The following is an 18,216-nucleotide window of genomic DNA, read 5'->3' as shown; positions in this document are numbered from 1 at the left end:
ACTCCTTGCCAGCCCCTGGACATCACCCACTTGGCTCAAGACCAATGGAGCGGTGAATGGGAAGGGGTCACTCAAAGGACAGCCCGGAGACATCTACCACCAGACCTGGGCCAGATACTTTGTGAAGTAAGGGATCAGCAAGCCTGTGGGATCAGGACTGGCCTCCCCTTTGGCCACGCTGATCTGTGTCCCAACCCTCAACCTAGTTCCACTTCCAGATCTGCCTCTCCTCAGCTCACCTTTCTACCTTCTGGGCCTTTCAGACTTGGGCCTGTCAGTCTTGCCCACTCCATCAGGCTTCCTGTTCTCTCGGTCTGGCCCACTTTCTTTTTCTTCTTTTTTTTTTTTTGAGAAGTAGTGTCTCTCTCTGTCACCCAGGCTGGAGTGCCATGGCGCCATCTTCGCTCACTGTAACCTCTGCCTCTCAAGTTCAAGCGATTCTCCTGCCTCAGCCTTCCAAGTAGCTGGGATTACAGGCGCCTGCCACCATGCCCAGCTAATTTTTCTGTTTTTAGTAGACACGGGGTTTCCCCAGGTTGGGCAGGCTGTTCTCTAACTCCTGACCTCAAGTGATCTACCTGCCTCGGCCTCCCAAAGTGCTGGGATTACAGACGTGAGCCAACACATCCAGCTGGTCTGCTCCACCTTCTTGGCTGGATCACTCGTGACCTTTCTCTTGCCAGGTTCCTGGATGCCTATGCCGAGCACAAGTTACAGTTCTGGGCAGTGACAGCTGAAAATGAGCCTTCTGCTGGGCTACTGAGTGGATACCCCTTCCAGTGCCTGGGCTTCACCCCTGAACATCAGCGAGACTTCATTGCCCGTGACCTAGGTCCTACCCTCGCCAACAGTACTCACCACAATGTCCGCCTGCTCATGCTGGATGACCAACGCTTGCTGCTGCCCCACTGGGCAAAGGTGGTAAGGCCCAGACCTGCATGGTGCTCCAGTGACTTTCAAATCTAGCCTCCAAATGACTGGCTCCCAAACTTAGAGCAATTTCTCTATCCAACTGTGGATTCCTAGAGCACCACTCCCCTGGACCTCCAGGGTGCCATGGATCCCACAGTTGTCACTGTAAACCTTTCTAGGGGCCAGGCGAGGTGGCTCACTCATGTAACCCCAGCACTTTGGGAGGCCGAGGCGGGCGGATCACCTGAGGTCAGGAGTTTAAGACCAGCCTGGCCAACGTGTTGAAACCCTGTCTCTACTAAAATAAAAAAAAAAATTATCTGGGCATGATGGTGGGTGCCTGTAATCCCAGCTACTTGGGAGGCTGAGAAGGGAGAATCAGTTGAACCCGGGAGATGGTGGTTGTGGTGAGATGAGATCGTGCCACTGCACTCCAGTCCGGGCGACTGAGTGAGACTCCATCTCAAAAAAAAAAAAAAAAAAAAAAAAAACCTCTCTAGGCTTGGGGCGGTGGCTCATGTCTGTAATCTCAGCACTATGGGAGGCCAAGGTGGGTGGATCACTTGAACCTAAGAAATTCAAGACCAGCCTGGGAAACATGGTGAAATCCCATCTCTACAAAAAAAACAAAAACTATATATATGTGTATACACACACACACACACACACACACAAATTAGCTGGGTGTGGCACCCGTGTAGTCCCAGCTACTCACGAGGCTAATGCGGGAGGATCAATTGATCCTAGGAAGTCAAGGCTGCAGTGAGCTGTGATTGTGCCACTGTACTCCAGCCTGAGTGATGGAGTTATATCCTGTCTCAAAAAAAAAATATCTCCCCAAATCTCTCTAGTTGCATTCTTCCCATCACCCATTGCCAGGATTCCTACAAGAGGAATTGGAAGTTCCAGAAGACTGTGTGCAAGGTCCAGGGTCACGTGCTCTTCCTTTGCAGGTACTGACGGACCCAGAGGCAGCTAAGTATGTTCATGGCATTGCTGTACATTGGTACCTGGACTTTCTGGCTCCAGCCAAAGCCACCCTAGGGGAGACACACCGCCTGTTCCCCAACACCATGCTCTTTGCCTCAGAGGCCTGTGTGGGCTCCAAGTTCTGGGAGCAGAGTGTGCGGCTAGGGTCCTGGGATCGAGGGATGCAGTACAGCCACAGCATCATCACGGTAAGCCACCCCAGTCTGCCTTCCTGCAAAGCACACCTCAGACCCCTTAGTAGTCTCACCAAAGACTGACAGACCTTTCCTGTCCAGCTTTCCCCAGCTGGCCTGCCCTTTTGGGCAACTGGGGAACCATGATTCCCTGTCTTGCCTTTCCTTCACAGGTCTGCACACCTCATTGCCCTTTTTTTTTTCTTTTGAGACAAAGTTTGGCTCTGTCGCCCAGGCTGGAGTGCAGTGGCATGATCTCGGCTCACTGCAAGCTCCGCCACCCGGGTTCACGTCATTCTCCTGCCTCAGCTTCCCAAGTAGCTGGGACTACAGGTGCCTGCCACCACGACCAGCTAATTTTTTTTGTATTTTTAGTAGAGACGGGGTTTCACCGTGTTAGCCAGCATGGTCTCGATCTCCTGACCTTGTGATCCGCCCACCTCAGCCTCCCAAAGCGCTGGGATTACAGGCATGAGCCACCACACCCGGCTCATAGCCCCTTTTGCAACTACTGACGCACTTGCACCTGCCTCAGACTTCTCAGCTCCCCTTGAGATGCCTCAATCTTCATACCCCCAACTCCTTAGAAGCTAAGGAATGTGCCCCTCACAGGGCTGAGCTACCCACAGCCACGTCTCCCTCATGTGACCCTTACCTACAGTCTCTGGGGACCCCCAGTGTTGAGCCTTTGTCTCTTTGCCTTTGTCCTTACCCTAGAACCTCCTGTACCATGTGGTCGGCTGGACCGACTGGAACCTCGCCCTGAACCTCGAAGGAGGACCCAATGGTACATAACTTTGTTGACAGTCCCGTCATTGTAGACATCACCAGGACAACGTTTACAAACAGCCCATGTTCACCACCTTTGGTCACTTCAGGTGAGTGGAGGGCGGGGCCACCCCATTCCATACCAGGCTTATCATCTCCTACAACAGGTGGTTACATCCACTCTACACCATAAGGGAGCAGGAAGGTTTTAGGGTGAACCGCGGGAGGGGCACACCCATCCCCTTTTGCACCATGGAGGCAGGAAGTGACTAGGTAAGCAACAGACACCCCAATGCCGAGGCTGGACTGCGATGTAGAAAATCAGGGCAGGCCCACAGCCATGGCCTCCAGGTCTAGAGACCCAGGGCAGAGCTTCTGCAGGAGTTATGGGGTGGGTATATGGGTGGGTGAACTTCTTAGATGAGAGGGTTTCATGGGCGGTCCCCGAGGGACCCTGACCATCTGTTCCCCACATTCAGCAAGTTCATTCCTTGAGGGTTCCCAGAAGGGGCCTGGTTGCCAGTCAAGAAGAACGACCTGGCACAGTGGCAACTGATGCATCCCGATGCTTCTGCCGTTGTGGTCGTGCTAAACCGGTGAGGGCAATAGTGGGGTCTGGGAAGTGGGCTGAAGACAGGGTCGGGGCCTTGGCAGGGATCACACTCTTACTTTCCTCCCCCACTCCTAGCTCCCATCTAAGGATGTGCCTCTTACCATCAAGGATCCCCTCCGTGGGGCTTCCTGGAGACGATCCTCACCTGCTACCCATTCACACCTACCTGTGGCGTTCGCCAGTGATGGAGTGGAATACTCCAAGCTCAGCCCTGGGCATTAAAGGGACAGAGTCAGCTCAACCTGTCTGGGCTAAAGAGGCACAGCCAGGGCCAGGGTGAGCTTACAGCGACATAAGCCCAGGGCAGTGATTTGGGGTGATTCCACTTTCCCCTCTAGGTGGTTGCCAGGGGCTGGAGCCCCTAGATAAAGTCAGGTAAGCCCCCAGTGTCTCCCAGCCACCCATGCCTTATGTGAAACGTCACTGTGGTGCCTCTGCTTTGGAAACTGGGCCTGGGCCCAGGCCTAGGGTGAGCTCACTGTTGTACAAACACCAAATGAGGGTTGAGGGTAAGGAAAAGAAGAGACTTAGGAAAGCGGGCCCAAAACTGGAGACGTTTTCTTTCCCTGGAGAGCAGAACTGGGCCCGTGGAGCAAGCAGTGTCAAGCATAGGGCAGAAGCCTTAAAGCAGCAAGCAGGTGTGCCCAGGCACCCAGATGGTTCCTGGTGGGACTAGCGAAGAAAAATGGCAGCTCTTAAAGATAAAATTTGAGCCCAGTCAGTGTGGTGGCTTTATTCTGGGGGGCAGCACCCCGTATCTGGCTGTACCAGCAAAGAGGAGGCACGGGGGCCCTCTGGAATGCATGAGAGTAGAAAAACCCAGTCTGGGAGCGGAGACAAATCATTCCTGCTTCATCCTCAATCAGCCATGCCCAGGGCCGGGTGCCTGGGGCCCGAGCAGGCGTTGCCGCTGGATAGAGACAATGCGCTGAGCAAGGCGTAGACCACCATGGCTGCCAGTCCTGCCAGCCACAGATAAGATCTGGTTCCGCGCCGAAGCTCTCCTCAGGCTCTGGCCTACTGGTGTCTGGCCGTGGTGTGGTACCTCAGCTGAGGGTCAAGGAAGGAGGAGTAGGGAACCGAGTTCATTGATCCCTGCCCACTCTCCCCAGGCTGCCCCTCCCATCTGCCTTACCTCCATCCCAGGGGAAGTAGAGACTGAGGATGTGGGGTACAATAGGCACAGAGGTTGTGCAGCCCCGCAGGTGGGCCTTGCAGCTCCCACTGGGCAGCTTTGCCTCAAGCAGCAGGGCCCAAGAGCTAAAGACGAAGGCGTCCAAGGAGGCAGGGCTGGAGCAGAGAGAGAAGGGTGGGAGGAGGAGAAGCACGGGGCAGAAGGGTAAGAGGAGCGGAGGAAAGTCAGCCCTTGAGGTGGGCTCTTGGGCAGCAGGGCGCAATCAGGGAAGGACAGGACACACAGTTCTAGACCTGGTATTGGGAGAGATCCCCAGGTGGCGCCAGCCTGGCCCTGAATAGGGCCTCTATCCCAGGGCTGCATAAAAGGGCACATTCAGTGCCCCACAGCTCTTCAGGCCCCTCCTGTACCTGGCTGCCCTCCCACCTTACCTTATTGGTACCTCTGAGAAGGTCTGGCCCCTAAAACACACAGCCCCACTGTCAGCAGGCCAGTATCTGTCCCAAGGACCTCCTGTCCAGAGCCTGAGCCCACCCCAGCCCCAGCCCCAGCTGCTCCATCTGAACCTGTATCCTTCTTCAAGCCACCATTATCCTCTTGAAGTCAAGACTCACGCATCTCCAAAGAAGAACTTTTGAGAGCCCAGGCGCTGAGAGAGCAGGGTCAGACACTCCGGCCTCTCGGTACAGCTGTAGGGAAAGGACAAAGGGTAGGCTGCAGCTGTGGGGAACAGTTCCACCTCCCCCACCTAAGCACTCCCATTCCTGGCAAGCATCCTTGGGGCTCCATCTCATACAACAGCCCCGGTCTCCAGAGCTACCCGTCCTTCTCCAGCTCTTCCTCATCCTCAGGCATGTACTCCCCACCAGGCAGCTCTAGCCGTTCCATGTACTGCCCGCTGCATACCGGCCAGCCAGGAAGAAGTTGGAGGGGAAAGGGCATAGCCCTCCTGCATACCACTTCCGGGTCACTCCACATAGTTCTTGGGTGGGTCTATCCAGAAAGTATGTAACTGGATTTGGTAGGCAGGAAGAAACAGGCAGGTCTGAGCCAGGCCACCTGTCTGATTCAAGGTGGCTTCGACCCCCAATGGCTGTCCTGAGTCTCTGGGTTGGGTTATGTGCCCAACCCTCCCCTGCTAACCATAGGGTGGCTGGGAGGTCCCTGGGCACACTCACCAAGCCACCGGAGGACAACTTCCCTCAGGAGAGACATGAAGGCCAGGGTGTCGCCCCTTGCAGAGCTGACAGATCATAATCCCAGCATTGTAACTTCTGGGAGAAAATATCCATGGCGGGCACTGCGGGCTGCAGGGGCACCTTCAAAGGAGGAAGGAGTCCCTGTCTGGTACCCCCCTCAGCTGGCCTCTGAATGTAGTGGAAGGTAGAGGCAAGGACTTTCCTGCCAAGGCTCCCTTGCCCTGGGCCCCCAGCCAGTAGCCTGTTGCTGTTGGCAAAAAGCCTGGGTCTTGGAGCCTGCTGGCCGTCAAGGTCCAGCGCCCAATGCGGGGAAGGAGGGAAGGCTCGGCCGCAAACTAGGAGCAGCTCCCAGAATTTCCATGGAAAGCTGGAAGGACGCCTGCTGACGGCAGCTTTCTAATGGTAACTTCCCTGACCCAGACACCACAAAGCTAGCACAGCGGAGCTCAGATACAGGCTGGGACTTGGTCCATGCCTCAGGAACCAGGGAAAGCCATCCTCACACTCCCTGAATCCAGGGAACCCACGCCCAGGGCCCCCCAGCTGGTTCTCTCAGTGCCCAGCTCTTGGCTACTTCATTCCATGGCCCAGACACCACTACCACATACACATTCCACCCATACCTCCAGGTCTCAGCCTGCCCTACCTTCTCAGGCTCCAGTCCCTGCTCCTCAGCATCCCCTCCACATCCTGAGTAAACTTTGTCCCCAGATAACCTCTTGAGCATGATCCTTAAATCTCCCTGAGCCTCAGTTTCTCCCGTGTGCAATGGGGTAAGAATCTCTTTCTCTCAATGCCCCTGTGTTAGGAAATAATTTAGAATACTTTGGAAACTGGAAAAGCTCTGTTCACACCTAAGGAATCAGGGCAGTGGCCCTGGCCCCACCAGGAACCTTGTCTTTTATCTGGATCCTCTCTTTTCAGGCTTCTCAATTAATTCCCCAGGTCCTTAACCTTTGGGAAATTAGAAATGAGGAAGAGCGTCCCACTTCTGACACTGTGTTCCCTCTTGGAACCTGACCATCAATGCTAGAAGAACCCTTGGAAAACATGCTGGCCCAGCCCTCTAGTTTTACAAATAAGGGAGTGCCAGCCCTGAGAGGTTATGTGGCCTGCCCAAGATCACATAGTCAATGGCAGAGTAAAGAGCAGAGCCTAGGCCTCCCCACTCCTCTAGTAATGCTCTTTCATCTTCTCCAACCTAGCTGTAAGTCTTGTCCATCCTGAGCCCCATATCTAGCCCAACCTAGTCCCTGGAAACAGGGAAGTGGCCCTTAGAAATCTCTCTCCAGTGCCACCATCAGAGGCCAACTGCTGTCTTCTACTCTCCTTCAGCCTGTGCTCCTCTCCCTCCCTGCCTGACAGGCAGAAGGTACTGTGCCTCTGGATATCCCCACAGTGCCCTGAGCTTCATCTCTTGCCGACTGCTTTAATACATCACAGTGACACTGTGTGTGTCTCCACCAGCAGACTATTGCTCCTTGATGCTCTGGGTCACCTACATCTAGCATGGCATATATCTGGTGCTCAATAAATGTGTATTGTACAGAATTGACTGAACTTCTCTTACTGGCAGCCCCCTCTATCCAAGTCACCTACCTCTTTTCGAAGGTGGAGAGAAGTATACCAACCAAGCCCTTAGCTGCTTGTCCATAGATAGTTGCAACACATTCCTGCCTATCTTCTGCTTCTCCTCTTGTACACACCCTTCCTAACCCCCAAGGGATACTGGGTACCTGAAGGGTTCCGCCAGGGGTTGCTGATCTTGTGCAATATGGTGCACAAGAAACTTTTAAGAAAAAAGAAACTTTCAAGACACTCTTTCCAACCACTAATCGTATCTCTGCTCCTTTTCACAGCAATAGGTTGTCTTTTTCTTCCCTCCACACTTAAACATCCATTCTCTTCTCTTCCACCCCCATCAGACTCCTTCCCCAGTCTTTCCCCAGCCACTGCTCTGAACAAAATTTGAGTGATCAAAAGTGGTGTCAGACCCAGTGACCATTTATCTGCCTGCATCTCACTTGACCTTGAAGCAGCAATTAATCTCCATAATCAGCATCTTCTTGAATTTTTCACTTTGGGAACATTGCTCTTCTACTTTGTGCTCTGGTTATCCTTTACAAGCTTTTAGACCTCTCCTGAACTGGTTAACAGTAGAAGGCCCCAAGGCCCTCACGTAAGCTGTCTTCTTTTTTTGTGTTTTTTCTTTTTTTTAAAATTTTTTTTTGAGATGGAGTCTCGCTCTGTCGCCCAGGCTGGAGTACAGTGGCGCAATCTCAGCTCACTGCAAGCTCTGCCTCCCAAGTTCACCCCGTTCTCCTGCCTCAGCCTCCCAAGTAGCTGGGAATACAGGGGCCTGCCACCACGTCTGGCTAATTTTTTGTATTTTTAGTAGAGACTGGGTTTTACCTTGTTAGCCAGGATGGTCTCCATCTCCTGACCTCGTGATCCGCCCACCTTAGCCTCCCAAGTACTGGGATTACAGGCGTGAGCCACTGCGCCCAGCCGTCTATTTTATTTTATTTTATATTTCATTTTATATTTTATTTTTGAGACGGAGTCTTCCTCTGTCGCCAGGCTGGAGTGCAGTGGAGCAATCTCGGCTCATTGGAACCTCCACCTCCCAGGTTCAAGCGATTCTCCTGCCTCAGCCTCCCAGGTAGCTGAGAGTAACAGGCATGTGCCACCACACCCAGCTAATTTTTTTGTATTTTTAGTTGAGACGGGGTTTCACCATGTTAGCCAGGATAGTCTCGATCTCCTGACCTAGTGATCCGCCTGCCTCAGCCTCCCAAAGTGCTGGGATTACAGGCATGAGCCACCGTGCCCGGCCATCATTTTTTTTTTTAAATGGAGTCTTGCTCTGTCACCCAGGTTGGAGTGTAACAGTGTAATCTCGGCTCACTGCAACCTCCGCCTCCCAGGTTCAAGCGATTCTCCTGCCTACTACTAGGGTCCATGGCTTTAAATACCATCTTTCTATGTGTTAATGCATAACTCCAGCCTTGACCTCTCATGAGCGCCATCCAACTCAGCATATCTGCTTGGATGTCTGAGTATTTCAGATTCAACATGGCCACAACTGAACTTTTTTTGTTTGTTTGTTTTTTTAAGTGGAGTTTTGCTCTTGTTGCCCAGGCTGGAGTGCAATGGCGAGATCTTGGCTCACTGCAACTTCTGCCTCCAGGGTTGAAGCGATTATCCTGCCTCAGCCTCCCGAGTAGATGGGATTACAGGCCCCACTACCTGGCTTTTTTTTTTTTTTTTTTTTTTTAGTATTTTTAGTAGAGACAGGGTGTTGCCATATTGGCCAGGCTGGTCTGCAAATCCTGACCTCAGGTGATCTGCCCGCCTCAGCCTCCCAAAGTGCTGGAATTACAGGTGTCAGTCGCTGCGCATGGCCACATAACTGAGCTCTTGATTCCCACCTCAGCACCTTTTTTCCACTGTTCCCATCTCAGTGGCACCTCCATTACCCATTTGCACATTCCAAAAGCTCAGGAACCATGGTGACTTCTCTTCCCATATCCAACACAACCAATCCTATCCTGAATTCATCCACGTCGCACCACCTCCCCAGCTACCTAATTCCAGCCACCCTCTCTCCACAACCTCTAAATCAATCTTTCACTTTTCCCAGCAATCCATTCTCCACTCAGCAAAATGATGATAAAGCAGGTCATATCAAGGCTCTGCCTCAATTTAATGGCTTCCCATTGTATTTAGAATTATCTCCAAGCTCTCAGAGACTACGGTTAGCTACAATCTGGCCCACCTTCTATTCCAGCCAAATTTCCTCACAGCACAAGGACATCTGTACCTGCTGTTTTCCAAGCATGAAACCCTCGGCCTCTATATCTAGTGCTGTCACCTAATTTCAAGTTTTAGCTCCACTCTCACCATTTCAGTGAGGACCTAATCCCCATCCCAGTCATTCTATCACATAGCTTTTTTTTTTTTTTTTTTTGAGACAGAGTCTTGCTTTCTCACCCAGGCTGGAGTGCAGTGGTGTGATCTGGGCTCACTGCAACCTTCCACCTCCAGGGTTCAAGTGATTCTCCTGCCTCAGCTTCCTGAGGCTGGGATTACAAGTGCCTGCCACGACGCCCAGCTAAGTTTTGTATTTTTAGTAGAGACGGGGTTTTGCCATGTTAGCCAGGCTGGGCTCCAACTCCTGACCTCAAGTGATCCACCTGCCTCAGCCTCCCACAGTGCTGGATTTACAGGTGTGAGCCACTTCTCCCAGCCACAAAGCCATGTTTTGAGCATATATCACTATCTAAAATTATTTTTTGTTTATACGTTTGTGTCGTCCTATAGAATGTAAGGTCACAAGATCAGAGACTTGCTCATTGAACTGGGTCTAACACATAGTACTTCCTCAACAAAGACTCGTTAAGATACTAACATGGCAGAGTGTGGCCTTGTAAACAGTTTCAGGACCCTGTGCTTGTAGGAGCAACGTGGTGCCCTCCCAAGGAAGACAGGGAGGATGCAGGAGCACTACCCAGACTTCTTGAATAATTCACCATCATAACAACCCAGCCTCAGGAAGGGCTGGGGCACGGCCAGGACAAAACATTAGGTAGGAGGCGGTGGACACTGGGATTCCCATGGGGCAGCTTCTGGGCACTGGACGTTCTCTAACCTGAGGCTCTCTAAAGAGGAAGGTCAGGAATCCCTCTGAGCTTCGGTGGGCTAGACCCACTGTGGGAATTCAATCGCCCCTCACCACCGCCGTCCACTAAGGGTGTGCTGGCGGGAAAGCGCTGAGACGCATGCATAGTTACCGCGTCCGGCACCCTCTCCCTTTCCAAATACGCTTGCGCCCCATCTGGCCGACGGTTGGTCAGCGAGAGTTGTCCGTCTTCAAGCGAACCAATGAGACTTGTGGGCGGGCTCTGAGTCCCGCCTCTGGACGAGTGACTGTCCCTTCTCTGAGTGAGGCCCCGCCCGGCCTCCCCAGGGCTGCTTTTCTGGAGGCTGCGGGTCGTGGGGCTGCATCCTGGCTTCCGTCCCTATTGTGCTGGGCCTCAGTCTCCAGTCCCGCCCACGCGCCTTTGGAGGCTGCGGTGGGATTTTCTTTTGCCTCCGATTGGGGCTGCTGTTTCTCTTCGCCGACAGTAGGCGTTATAAATATTTCGCCCTTTGAATGTTAGCTTTCCCCTCCCGGCGTTCGCACTTAGCCTTTTTCATCATTAGCATTATTTTTAATGGCAAGGATGGTCAAATTTTACTAATGAAGAGATCATAAAATCTTCAAGTCTTTGTATCCATTTGCTTTTTGAGGGGTGGAGTGGGAAGAAAGTTATATAATTCATGCATTCTTCGGACATGTGACAAACGTTCGCGGAGCGCGGCGAGGAGCCCCAGGGTCAGGATGCACACTAGGGCTGCACGTGGGAGCCAGGACGGACTGGACTGGTCCCTACTCTGCCCGCTGACGATTGGCAGGCCACTGCCTTTCATCAGCTGGGCTCTATAACTGCCATTAAGCCGTTTGTACAGTTAATCACAACAGTGATAAGAGCGACAAAGGAGCTACTCGGGTGGCTGAGGCGGGAGGATCTTTTGAGCCCAGGAGTTCGAGATCAGCCTGGGGAATAGAGCGAGATCCTGTCTCAAAAAAAGGGGGGAGAAAAAGTGAAAAGATGTGAGGGTTATGCGTTTGTGTTAGAGGAGATGTGTGGGGTGGGGAGGCGGCGGGGGGGCGAGGTTGTTCTTAGAGAAAGTGACATGGGGTAATTCTGAAGGAGTAAGTATTAACTAGGCTAAGCGGTGGGGAAGAGTGGTGTGTGCTGAAGGAAGTGAAGAAGAACCTGGCAAGTTCATGGCAGGCTGTAATTGGATGTTGGTCTCCCTCCACACTTGCCTCCTACAGTCTGATTTCTACACAGCACCCAAAGTGATCTCTTAAAAATACACATCTGATCTTGTCACTTCCCAGCACCAAACTCTACAGTGAATTTCCATTTAGAACAAAATTCAGACTCCTTACCATGGCCACCAAGACCCTACACAATCTGGCCTCCCAATTTCCTTCTCCAAGGTCACTTTTTACCACTATCCATCTCACTCACACTGCTCCAGAACTCTCTATGCTTTCATTTTATTTTTCTTTCTTTCTTTCTTTCTTTTTTTTTTTTAGACGGAGTCTTGCTCTGTCTCCCAGGTGGTGTGATCTCCGTTCACTGCAACCCAGAGCAGTGGGGTGATCTTGGCTCACTGCAGTCTCCGCCTTCCAGGTTCCAGCAGTTATGCCTCAGCCTCCTGAGTTCCTGAGTAGCAGGGATTACAGGTGCGTGCCATCAGGCCCAGCTAATTTTTGTATTTTTAGTTAAGAGATTTATTTATTTACTTATTTTGAGATGGAGTCTCGCTCTGTAACCCAGACTGGAGTGCAGTGGCGTGATCTCGGCTTACTGCAAGCTCCGCCTCCCAGTTCATGCCATTCTCCTGCCTCAGCCTCCCAAGTTGGTGGGACTACAAGCGACTGCCACCACGCCCGGCTAATTTTTTGTATTTTTAGTAGAGACGGGGTTTCACCATGTTAGCCAGGATGGTCTCGATCTCCTGACCTTGTGATCCGCCCGCCACGGCCTCCTAAAGTGCTGGTAGTACAGGCGTGAGCCACCACGCCTGGCCTTTAGTAGAGATTTCATCATGTTGTCCAGGCTGGTCTCGAACTCCTGACTTCAAATGATCTGCCCATCTCAACCTCCCAAAGTGCTGAGATTACAGGCAAGAGCCACCACACCTGGCTCAGTATTTGTTTTATTTTTGTTATATTTATTTATTTAGAGACAGGGTCTTGCTCTGTTGCTCAGGCTGGAGGGCTGTGGCAGGAACACAGCTTACTGCAGCCTCCACTACCTCAGCTCAAGCGATCTTCCCACCTCAGCTGAGACTACAGTTGTGCACCACCATGCCTGCCTAATTTTTTCGTTTTACCGTGTTGGCCAGGTTTGTCTCAAACTCTTGGGCTCCTCTGTCCTCCTACTGAGAGACAGGACTAGCTGGATTTCCTAGGCCGACTAATCCTTAAGCCTAGCGGGGAAGGTGAGGGCATCCACCTTTAAACACGGGGCTTGCAGCTTAGCCCACAACTGACCAATCAGAGAGCATACTAAAATGTTAATTAGGCAAAAACAGGAGGTAAAGAAATACCCAATCATCTATTGCCTGAGAGCACAGCGGGAGGGACAAGGATCAGGATATAAACCCAGGCATTCCAGCTGGCAGCGGCAACCCCCTTTGGGTTCCCTCCCCTTATATGGGAGCTCTGTTTTCACTCTATTTCACTCTTTTAAATCTTGGAACTGCACTCTTCTGGTCCATGTTTTGTTACGGCTGGAGCTGAGCTTTCGCTCGCCATCCACCACTGCTGTTTGCCGCCGTTGCAGACCAGCTGCTGACTTCCATCCCTGTGGATCCAGCAGGGTATCTGCTGTGGTCCTGATGCAGCCAGGCGCCCATTGCTCCCGATCAGGCTAAAAGCTTGCCATTGTTCCTCCTCAGCTAAGTGCCTGGGTTCCTCCTAATGGAGCTGAACACTAGTCACTGGGTTCCACGGTTCTCTTCTGTGACCCACGGCTTCTAATAGAGCTATAACACTCACTGCATGGCCCAAGATTCCATTCCTTGGAATCTGTGAGGCCAAGAACCCCAGGTCAGAGAACACGGGCTTGCCACCATCTTGGAAGTGGCCCACCACCATCTTGGGAGCTCTGGGAGCAAGGACCCCCTGGTAACACTACCTTAGCCTCCCAAAGTGCTAGGATTATAGGCGTGAGCTACTGTGCCCACCTGGTGTTCAGTATTTGAATCCATATTTCCTGTAGCTGCAACCAAAGTCCCTCTGTTAGGTCTCACTTCGACTTTAATAATTGTGTTCAGGCTGGGCACACTGGCTCACGCCTGTAATCCCAGCACTTTGGGAGGCCGAGGCGGGTGAATCACCTGAGGTCAAATGTTTGAGACCAGCCTGGCCAACACGGTGAAACCCTGATTCTACTAAAAATACAAAACATTCTCGGACATAGTGGCGGGCGCCTGTAATCCCAGCTACTTGGGAGGCTGAGGCAGAATTGCTTGAACCTGGGAGGAGGAGGTTGCAGTGAGTGGAGATCACGTCATTGCACTCCAGCCTGGGCTACAGAGCGAGACTCTGTCTCAATAATTAATTAATTAATTAATTGTGTTCAGAGTCAGCATCATTCTTCCTTAAGTTCACCACTCCTTTGTCAGGAACACTCCCTAAAACACTGACAAGCAGGACCTTGAATAGTGGGGTATGGTTGGTAACAACTCATCCATTCAACAGACATTGAGCACCTATTTTGTGCTTGTCTCTAAATGAAGAGCTGGTTGTATTATTTATTTTTTTAGATGACGGGGCTTTCCCTATGTTGCCCAGGTTCGTCTCAAACTCCTGGGCTCAAGAGATCCTCTCGCCTCGTTCTCTCAAGTGGTTGAATATACAGGCTCCAGCGACCATGCCTAGAAACGGGAACCATGAAATTTGCTTTGCAACTGTTTACAACCTTTAAGGAAGACTGAAAAGGCATTCCTGAAGCATGTGAGAGGCCGTCTGTATGACCTGATGACTCAGAACGCTTGGAATTTAGATTAGGATAGATATGAACTTAGGCCTCACTCTGTCACATATTTAACTTCTCTAAGTCTTACTTTTCTTATCTGTAATGTAGAGTTGTCAGGCTAATGCATGTAACAAACACTCATGAAAGATGGACTATTATCTTGCAAAAAATTAGAAGAGAGCAAATGAGGTACAAGGACCTTCCATCTGCAATGGGCTGTACAGTGAATGCTGTGGTTACTGTTGAAGCATTGGTAAATCACATGAATCCAATGGGAAGACGTAAGGTCACCCTAAGGTCAGACTCGGTGGCTCACGCCTGTAATTCCAGCACTTCGGGAAACCAAGGCAAGAAGATTGCTTGAGCTCAGGAGTTCGAGACCAGTCTAGGCAACCTGTTTCTACAAAAAGTTAGAAAATTAGCTTGGTGTGGTGGTGTGCACTTCTGGTCCCAGCTACTCAGGAGGCTAAGGTGGGAGGATCCCTTGAGCCCAGGTGGTCGAGGCTACAGTGAGCCAGGATCACACCATTGCATTCCAGCCTGGATGACAGTGTGAGGCCCTGTCTTAAAAAAGACAAAAACAAACCAAAAAAATCCACATCCTAGTGGGTAAGGGGCAGCAGAGTTCCCACCCAAGAGTGAAATCATTTTTGGTGTCAGTAATCAGAGAGCGTAATATACCCTCAGGCCAGAAACCAGAGCTGAGTGATGGCTCACGCCTATAATCCCAGCACCTTGGGAGGCTGAGGCAGGTGGATTGCTTGACGTCAGGAATTCGAGACCAGCCTGGCCAACATAGCAAGACCCTATCTCTGAAAAAAAATTCAAAAATTAGTTGGGCATGGTGGCATGTGCCTGTAGTCCCAGCTACCATGGAGGCTGAGGTGGGAGGATCAATTGAGCCTGAGAGGTCAAGGCTGCAGTGAATTGTGATTGTGCCAAGACCCTGTCTTTAAAATAAAATAAAATAAAATAAAATAAAATAACTAGAGCTGAAAAGACAGGTTCTAGGTTAACCGGTAGTAGTTGTTCATTCATTCATCTGTATAATAAGTACTTTTTTGAGCACCTACTCTGTGCTCAATGAGTATGTTCTGGAATGAACAAGTGTCTATTTGACTTGAACACCGACCATAGAAGTAACTAGCAGTGGAACTGGGAGGGGCACTCTCCATGGGACCTAAAGACTTAGGAGCCTGTGATATGATACCTGTCAGTGTGCAAGGGCTGGAGTTTGCTGAGTCAGACCTATACTCCAGGACAGGTCTCGCTGGGATGGGATCAAAATTGCTGCTGGGTCAGCTGAACTATTTTTGTACTTCTGCTTTTCACTTATATTTATGTCTTCCCTAGGTATATAGCTGTCTTCTTTTGTTTGCTTGTTTTTCTGAGAAACGGAGTCTTGCTCTGTCACCCAGGCTGGAGTGCAGTGGCGCGATCTCGGCTCACTGCAAACTCTACCTCTGGGATTCAAGCGATTCTCCTGCCTCAGACTCCCGAGTAGCTAGGATTACAGGGGTCCACCACCATGCCCGGCTAATTTTTCGTATTTTTAGTAGAGATGGAGTTTAGTAGAGACAGGGTTTCACTGTGTTAGCCAGGATGGTCTCCATCTCCTAACCTCGTGATTCGCCCTCCTCAGCCTCCCAAAGTGCTGGGATTACAGGCATGAGCCACCACACCCAGCCACCGGAGACCCCTTTATACCAAAATATATATATATTTGTAAAGAGTCTCCCTGTGTTGCCCAGGCTGGTCTTGAACTCCTGACCTCAAGGGATCCTCTTGTCTCAACTTCTTAAAATGATGGGGTTACAGGTATGAGCCACCATACCAGGACTTAGCTAACTCTTTTTCAAGTGTTATACAAAGGGGACAGAGAAACATCATTGTGGCCACCTAGTATGCCCCTATTGGCCACTGCAGTGAGGCCTAGGTGTTTGAGGAGAGGCACCTAGGGTAATGGCGCTCAGGCATACCCTAGGAGCATTTTGGAAATTTGTGGGGCATCTTTAATAGAGACAATGATTAGGAGGCACTTTGAGAATTTAGTGGATGGAACCCAGGAAAGGTAGACATTCTGCAAAGTGTAGTACATTCATGCACAAGGAAGAATTCACGCATTTCACCTAACAAATATAAAATCAAATATAAATCAGTAGGACTTTATTATAAAATATTGCAGAAAAGTTTCATAAGAATTTTTTGTAGAAAAAGCCCAAACAGGGGCCGGTGGCTCAAGCCATGTAATCCCAGCACTTGGGAGCCGATGACGGGCGATCACGTAGCAGGAGATCGAGACCATTCCTGGCTAATACGGTGAAACCCCGTCCTACTGAAAAAAAATACAATAAAACTAGCCCGGGCGAGGGTGGCGGGCCACTGTAGTCCCAGCTACTCGGGACGGCCTGGGGAGGCAAGAGAATGGCGTGACCCTAAGGAGCGGAGCCTTGCAGTAGCCTGTAGATCTGTCCACTGCACTCCAGCCCTGAGGCAAGCGATGACTTTCCGTCTCAAAAAAAAAAAAAAAAAAAAAAAAAGAAAAAAGAAAAAGCCCAAAACAGGGCCGGGCGCTGGTGTCAAGCCTGTAATTAGTACTTTGGGAGGCCTCGAGACGGAGCGGGATCACGCGAGGTCAGGAGAATTGAGACCATCCTGGCTAACACGGTGAACCCCATCTCTACTAAAAAACAAAAACTAGCGGGGAGGGCGGCCTGCTGTAGTCCCAGCTACTCCGGAGGACTGAGGCATGGAGAATTGGCATGAACTCCGGAGGACGGAGCTTGCAGTGAGCTGAGATCCGGCCACTGCACTCCAGCCCTGGGCGACAGAGGGGCTCCGTCTCAAAAAAACAAAACAAAACAACAACAACAACAAAAAACTAAGTTTATTTAGAAAATAAAATAGAATATCCTCAAGGACAAATCACATTGTACAGGAAATATGAACTGTGAAATAATATTCACCCTGGAATTTTTTTTTTTTTTTTTAAACAGACTGTTACTCTGTCTCCCAGGCTGGAGTGCAATGGCACAATCTCGGGTCACTGCAACCTCCGACTCCTGGGTTCAAGTGATTCTCGTACCTCAGCTTCCCGAGTAGCTGGGATTACAGGTGTGCACCACCACTCCCAGCTAATTTTTGTATTTTCATTTCAGATGGGATTTCGCCATGTTGGCCATGAACACCTGTCCTCAAGTTATTCACTGCCTCAGCCTCCCAAAGTGCTGGGATTATAGGCATGAGCTACTGTGCCCAGCCACCCTGGAAAAATTTTACAAAATGAAGTATAAAAAGAAGAAAAAGAGGAGCGGGCATGGTGCCTTCTGCCTGTAATCCCCGCACTTTGCAAAGTCGAGGCAGGAGATCCTTTGAGTTTAGGAGTTTGAGACCAATCTGCGCAACACAGCAAGACCCTGTCTGTACAAAAAATACAGACGCTAGGCTGGGCGCGGTGGCTCACGGCTGTAATCCCAGCACTTTGGGAGTCCGAGGCCTGCAGATCATGAGGTCAGGAGATCGAGACCATCCTGGCTAACACGGTAAAACCCCGTCTCTACTAAAAATACAAAAAATTAGCCAGGCGTGGTGGCAGACGCCTGTAGTCCTAGCTACTCAGGAGGCTGAGGCAGGAGAATGGCGTGAACCCGGGAGGCGGAGCTTGCAGTGAGCTGAGATCCTGCCACTGCACTCCAGCCTGGGCAACAGAGCAAGACTCTGTTTCAAAAAAAAAACCAAAAAACTGGAATTAGCCAGGTGTGGTGGTGTGCGCCTGTAGTCCCAGTTACTCTGGAGGCTGAAGTGGGAGGACTGCTTGAGCCCA

At 50.9% G+C, this 18,216-nt stretch overlaps 2 pseudogenes across 1 annotated transcript in view; one reads left to right on the top strand and one right to left on the bottom strand.

Moving 5' to 3' along the window:
* The window catches only part of LOC108526805 (glucosylceramidase-like), an 8,010-nt pseudogene extending 4,274 nt beyond the window's left edge, over positions 1 to 3,736 (top strand). The window contains exons 3-8 of the transcript XR_001884606.1: positions 3 to 126; positions 684 to 921; positions 1,866 to 2,090; positions 2,793 to 2,953; positions 3,323 to 3,441; positions 3,536 to 3,736. The product of XR_001884606.1 is annotated as a glucosylceramidase-like (transcript). The remainder of the gene's footprint in view (positions 1 to 2; positions 127 to 683; positions 922 to 1,865; positions 2,091 to 2,792; positions 2,954 to 3,322; positions 3,442 to 3,535) is intronic.
* A 578-nt stretch (positions 3,737 to 4,314) lies between these two features.
* On the bottom strand, positions 4,315 to 6,517 carry LOC108526803 (metaxin-1-like; annotated as a pseudogene).
* Between the last annotated feature and the right edge of the window lie 11,699 nt (positions 6,518 to 18,216).

The sequence above is a fragment of the Rhinopithecus bieti genome, unplaced genomic scaffold (genome assembly GCF_001698545.2).
Source record: "Rhinopithecus bieti isolate Rb0 unplaced genomic scaffold, ASM169854v2 scaffold_4129, whole genome shotgun sequence".
NCBI lineage: Eukaryota > Metazoa > Chordata > Mammalia > Primates > Cercopithecidae > Rhinopithecus > Rhinopithecus bieti.
This window is presented reverse-complemented; position numbering and strand designations above follow the sequence as displayed.